The 7,500-nt window shown below is 25.9% G+C and overlaps 1 protein-coding gene across 7 annotated transcripts in view; it reads left to right on the plus strand.

Annotated features, from left to right (window-relative positions):
* The window catches only part of LOC136082347 (uncharacterized), a 448,050-nt gene that overhangs the window by 13,659 nt on the left and 426,891 nt on the right, over positions 1-7,500 (plus strand). The gene's annotated exons all lie outside the window — the stretch shown is intronic.

Consider the following 7,500-nt stretch of genomic DNA (forward strand, 5'->3'; position numbering starts at 1 on the left):
GAGGAAAAATATTTACAAGACGCTGTAAGAACTGAGCGAAAACTTGGAGATGTTTGTAAATCAAACAAATGCTTACAGAGTAATGTGATTAATGGCAAAAAGTTTACAGAAAGTGTAAGAATAAATATTTTTAAAAAAGTGTGGAAGATGAGCGGATAGCCAAGAAAATCTTTGTTTTAACTTCAGTTGATAAAAAATCGACTAAATAAAAACTACTAAAAGGACTAACACAAGGCAAAGGATTACAAAAGGCTATTATTTAAAATTAAATAACAACAAAATGAGAGTATGTTTAAAGATATTTTTAGGAACATTGGGTATTAAAGAATGGACAGTTAAGTACTAGCTTAATAGGGATACAACAACAAAACGTAATAATACTGCACCTGCTTGCAATTCATTGAGAGAGTTGGTTCAAATATTTTTAAGAGCCATGCTTAAATTGCCTTCTCATTACTGCAGAAAGGAAAGTAAAAAATTATATCTAGAACCCATAATACAGTCTTAACGTGAGTTCTATCGTATTTATGTTAAAAATGCTACAAAAATGGACAGAAAGTGGCTTCCAGAAAACTATTTGAAGATGTTTTGAAAAATGAAAACATAGTTTTGTTTCAACCAAAGAAAGATGCACGCGATCTATATTGTTCATATAAAACAGGAAATATTACAGAACAAGAGTATTGACAACATGTATCACGGAAAGATTTAGCTAAAAAGGAAAAAGCTTTAGACAAAATAGCTTCAAAAAATGGAGCAATTTACGTTATCACCGCTGATTTACAAGCAGTGAAATTATGTCCATACTTGACTGCCAGTGCATTGTATTTTAAAACAAAACTGATGGTTCATAATTTTACGATACACAATCTTGGCACTAATAAAGTAAAGTGTTATTGGTTTGATGAAACATCAGCTGATTTAAAGGCATTAACTTACACTTTATTTTTTGTTGATTATTTAAATAAAATCATTGATAAACCCCCAAAAGATGTCATAATTTTGACTGATGGATGTACATCACCAAATAGAAATGCCATTGTTTCAAACGCACTTCTGCACTCGCAATGCAAAAAAAAGTAGTCATCACACAAAAGTTTTTAGAAAAAGTTCATACTTAAATGGTGGTAGATTCAGTTCATTCGGTAATAGAAAGAAATTTAAAACACTTTGATACATTTTTACCCAGTCAATACTTTTTAGTTACCAAAGAAGCTAGACGCAATCCATTTCCATATGAGGTAGCAATGGTAGACCATACATTTTATAAAGATTATAATATTAAAAGCTACCTTATTTATGATACAATCCGTCCTGGAAGAGGGACTGGAGCAAAATGTGTGATTGATATCAGAGCTCTAAAATACAATCCCAATGGTACAATAGATTTCAAGCTAAGTTTCGATGAACAATTTAAACAATTACCACAAAGACCAAAAAGAGTTTAACCAGTGATTCCACCACAACTCTTCACTGAAAAAATGCCATCTCAAAATCATATACAACAGTTGAAAAGTGTTATACCCAAAAGTTGCCAAGATATTTATGACAACTTACCTTACAAAAATGATAAATTTTCTTTTACTCTGTTATACTATAACTACAATGATAGTTGTTATTTTTTGAGTAGTTAAAGTAGTTGTTATACTTTTTTGATGATTTTTGTAATTTTAATGTTAATGAGTAACATTTTTCCTAATTTATAATCATAAAGATTTATTTATAAAGGCATAAAGATATATTTTTGTTAGATAGCTAAAGATGTTCTTTTATTGTCACGAGTTTATTTCGTAATATTATTCCTAAAACTTACTCTATTGTACCTAATAAGGTAATTAAAAAGGCTGTACAGGCTGAGTAAAATTTGAGATTAAAACAAACAGTTATTAAAATATTTTTATACTATCAATGTTTATATTTTGAAGAGGTTTCGAAATATATATATTTTTTCTTTTTTAATTAAGCATGTTTGATGTAAGGATTTAAACGGATAGTACAATTCATGTTTTCAGTTGATTATTATGTATTTATTATTTCGTAATAATAATACTAGTTTGATTTCAATACCGCTTAACTTACTCTCTGGAGCACAATTTTGATGAATTTGTGGTTAAATCATATCCGCGTAAGTGTTCTAGCGACTAAATTAATGACTAAGACACCAAATAGCTATTATTGACATTACAAAGAATTTTATTAAAACTCTCTATGGCAAAACGAGCCCAAAATCTGTTTAAATAAAAAAAAGTACAGAGTTTTAACTTTCTACTGTACAACTATCTGCAATAAGATACGCACTCCCTACCTGATTCGCGGATTTGCACTATTCCAGACGAAATGTTTTAACAGTCCAGTCTCCAAGATATGTGACCTTGAAATAGGGCAAAACTAATATTTAGTTATAAAATCTTTTTATTTACTGAATATCACATGTCCTTGTTGCAAACTTTATTCAGGTCTATAAAATTGAGTTTGATCTGACCTGTACTTCTTTTACTGCTGGGGATAGTTATAATTAATTACTACCATTTCTTCCACTTAGTTTTTGCGTTTGATTCATAAAGTAACTCAGCTTAAACTTAACATAACCATTGTTCTTTAAAGTCTTTGGATTCAAAAGATTGCAAAGACTTTAAAATGCAGTAGCTATTGAACTTTGAAGTAGTAATATAATACACCACAATAGTTATTGTAATTGTTTTTCATTCCAGCAACACAATACAAAAGTTATTGTAATTGCTGTACATCTCAGCAATACAATACAATAGTTTTAAAACTTCAATGTATTGCTAGAAAAAAGACAATACAAAAGTTATTGTAACTATTTTTATTCACACCAATGCAATAACAGTAAATAATGTTTTAACTGCATCTCTGGTATTAAAATACAATAGTATAGTATTGTATTGTGTTATTCTTTTTGATTTTTACAACTACAAATACAACAGTCCGAACCCTACACACAATCCTGTATAAAACGTTACATAAATGATTTTTTTACATTTACAAATAACATGTTTGTTAATTGTAATATAATGTTGTATTAAATACCACGCAATAAAGCTGCGCTTATTTAGAGAACCCACTTAAAAAATGTTGATTAGTTGTTTGATTAAAGTGTTATATATATTTAGTTCTATATATATATATATATATATATATATATATATATATATATATATATATATATATATATATATATATATATATATATATATATATGTGTGTGTATATATATATATATATCTCTATATATATATATATATAGTTTCTATATATATTTTATATATATATATATATATATATATATATATATATATACATATGTATGTATACATATTTATATATATATATATATATATATATATATATATATATATATATATATATACATATATATATAAAACGAAAAATGTATGTCAAGCAAAACAAAAATTTCAAAAAAAGTTTTAAATTCTAAATATATTTGTAACAAAGTATATTTAGCACTTGAGGCCTTTCAATGTTTCATCAGCAGTGCTAATTTAAGTCCTACTATGCAAAAAAAAAAATATGTTTTTTCACAAAAATATAATTATTGATCAGTAAAGGTGTTGTTGCTTTTACATATTATTTTCTAATGTTTTTTAAAACAGGAATTGTATTAAAAAACATTAAAAAATAATAACTGATAGCAACAACAGTATATAAAAGTATCATGCTGTTGTTTATGCAAATGACTTTCATACGACAATAAATTTTTATCACTTTTAAGTTCTAGAAAAACAAAAAGCTAAGGAAGAAAACCTAATGAAAAAATTTGACTTTTATGAAAGCAAAAATAATGATATTAGTATTTTAAAAGAAATCTAATGATAATGTTAAAACATCTTTTCCAGAACTCAATGAAATAATTTCGAAGATCGAACAAGTAGATCCCATTAATCATCTAACAATTGATAATATTTCATCTAAGAAAAAGAAAAGCTCTTTAAGTACTGAAAGAAATGAAAGATATTGTAATTAAAAAAGCAGACAAAGGTAGCAGTTTTTATGTGATGGACTATACATATACCAGCAATAAACTTGTTAATCAAGATTATCAATTTTCGCCAATTACCAATGAAAAACAAATTCAAACTCTTATTTTAAAAATCTTTTAAAAATGATTCATAAACATAAATGCTTAACACAAAACGAAATAGACTACATTAAAAGTTTAAATGGAAACCAAGCAATTTTTATGTAATTCCCAAAATTTCTAAATGTAAAGAAATAATCAAAAAAGTCTAAGAATCTAATCCACTATTTATTAAAATGCAACCACCAAACGATCTAAAAATTCGACCTATTATTGCAGGAATCGCGACTTACCTACGTCACACTTAAGCCAATTTCTGCACTAAATTCTATCTCCAATTGTACAAAAACAAACAACTTATATAAAAGAAGATTTGGATTTTTTAACAAAAATTCCAAGAAAAGTGGAAGTAGATAGTTTTATAATAACGTGTGATATTTTCAACCTTAATACCACGATTTCCCACCAACTTGGATAGAAGCATTAAAATTCTGGGTTGAAAAAAATAAAAACCTAATACCTGAATAAATTACTACCAGTAATGAATCAGCATCTTTTATTTTAAAAAACAATAATTTCCTTTAATAACCAATTATTTCACAAAATTACAGGCACTACCATGGGCACAGACTTTGCACCAGACTAAGTATATCTTTCGATAGGATTTTTAAAAGAAACTATTGTTTTTTATAGTATTAAACAGTTCTACTTTAGATATATTGATAATGGTTTTAACATATGGCCTAAACATCTAGATATAGTGAAATTTAAATTGTCACTCGCTAAATTAAACAAGTTCTAATTACCTTTACAATCAACTATGGCATTGAATTAATGGAAAAAGAAAATATCTATAATATATTTAATTTTTTAAACATTTCTATTATTCTTCAAAATAAAAAATATATCAAATCGGGTACATCTTATAAAGAAAGTAACCATCATCACTATTTAAATTTTAATAGTCATATTCCTTACCACACCAAAAATAATATTCCGTTTAATCTTGCAAAAAGAATAAATGTACTTACATCTAATTATACCACAGAAAAACTGCTTTTAACAGATTTAGTTATGGCTGAGAATGCAAATACCCGTACAATGTTATGGAAAAAGCATTTCATAATGCAAAACTGCAAGACCAGCTCAACAATAGAAAGCTTCAGAAATCTTTCCTTAAGTCACTACTATTTACGGTAATATAAACTGCCAGTCTATACTAACTAAAACTATTCAGTCAATCCTTAAGTGAAAAAGTACAACAAATTTTTTTTAATGCTAATCCTGTAGTTGCTTACAAGCAACCATCATATTTACCTAGACAACTTATTTCTGCCAAATTTAGTACCGTAACACCTATTAATAAAAATATAGGAATTTTTAAATGTAATGATTGTCGTTGCAAAAATTGCCTATTATACCTGCAAGTACTATCTGGAACATTAAAAGTCACGTTACTTGTAACAGCAAGAATATCATTTTTATTTAAAATGTTTATCGGGTAATGGTCAATCAATATATACTGAAAGAACAAATAATTTGAGAAATCGCACAAATGATCATATATCAAATTGCAGAAATTTTCTAAGTTGGGATTAAATGATAAGACATTTTTAGTCTTAAATCCAAAATTTTCTTTTTGCTTGTTTTTATTTATAGGATTTTTATTTGCTTTAGATTCTAAGAAAAAATGGGCTTTCCAAATGATTCTTTAAATAAAGTGTTTTATTTTTTTTAATTAAAGTAATAGTATAACTTTTTTTTGCCTGGGATTGGGATATTTTTTAAGGAATAATTAAAATTGGTAGTTTCCATGGTGATGTTATGCAAACTACAACTTAGAGTACTCAATAAGTTTGTAGAATTATTAAAACAAAAAATATATTAGGCTTGGAGCCTAATATATTGATTATTTTAGTATATTCTACAAACACAGTCCTCAATGATCTTAAAAATGAAAAATAAACATTTTCCTCCTTCAAGCAAGTTGCACAATATCTTCAACAGAAACACTATAAACACTATTAAAGTAAGCTTGAGGGTTAGGGTTATATAATGTTTAAAACGTTTAAAAACGTTTTAAACATTGTATTACCCTAACCTTATACTTATTAGAATTTCTGTTGAAAACTTTTTGCAACATATTAGAATATATATATATATATATATATATATATATATATATATATATATATATATATATATATATATATATATATATATATATATATATATACATGTATACATGTATATATATATATATATATATATTTATATATATATATATATATATATATATATATATATATATATATATACATATATATATCTTTAAACGTCAGTTTTTGTTTTACGATATGTTTATAAATATATAACACGATTTTATTAAAAAAGGCAGCGTGTTACTACTTTTGAAATATATTATGATATGATAATATATTAACAGTATTTCGCTGACCTTTTGTGGTCAGCATCATCAGGTATTGAAAAAACCGGCTCTTTGGTGCTCCAGATTTCTTGAAATGATTTTATTTTTGGTCTCATCAATATATATACTTCCGCATGAGCATTTAAGCTCGTAAACACCCGGCTTCGAGTGCGGTGATTGTTTGGTGAGAGTTTTGTTTTGCTGTTGCATATTATGTTTTTTAAATTGGTAGGTGAAGTTAAATATAACTCTGATGATTTGTTTTCTCAATTCCATTCGGAATATAGGGTCAATTATAGGTATCCAAAGTAGTTTAAAAAACTGCCTATCTAATTGTTTACATGTAGTATTTTTTGAAACGCGGTCTAAATAGGTTTTGGTTTTTTTTTTATAAGATTACTTTAATTATAGCCGTTTTCTAAAAATGTATCTAGGAGGAAATCAATTTTTTGTGAGAGGTGTATTTGGGAGCAAATTTGTTTAAAATAGTAATATTAAAATAATACTTAAAATACTAATAATAAAATAATTATACGCTGCCTTTTTATCAAAATCAATTTATATATTTATAAACATATCGCATAACAAGAAATGACTTTTAAAGATTTTTTCAAAGCTCTTTACCGCAAAGAGGTTAACAATGAAACAAAAAAATTGCAAACTTTGAAGATACGAAAAGCAATCGCAAAAAATTGCCTTTTTTTATTCAAAGATCTATTTCAAAAGATATAACTTCAAATATGTTTAAAAAAAAAGTCCATTACCTGCGAATAAAGCTGAAAATATAATAAAAAAGTAAAGGAAAAAATTATTAGTTCATGCTGAAAACGAAGCAAAAGAAAGATTATATTTAAGTAAGAAATTATTTGGTGAATTAAATTTTTATCTCCAATCACAAATTAATCTAATGATTATGAGTTAATTAATAATATAATCAACAAGTCTTAGAATTACCATTCTTTATTAAAAAAAAACTAAAATGAAGGAAAAATACTAAACTCAAGTTTCATTT

The sequence above is a fragment of the Hydra vulgaris genome, chromosome 07, assembly GCF_038396675.1.
Source record: "Hydra vulgaris chromosome 07, alternate assembly HydraT2T_AEP".
NCBI lineage: Eukaryota > Metazoa > Cnidaria > Hydrozoa > Anthoathecata > Hydridae > Hydra > Hydra vulgaris.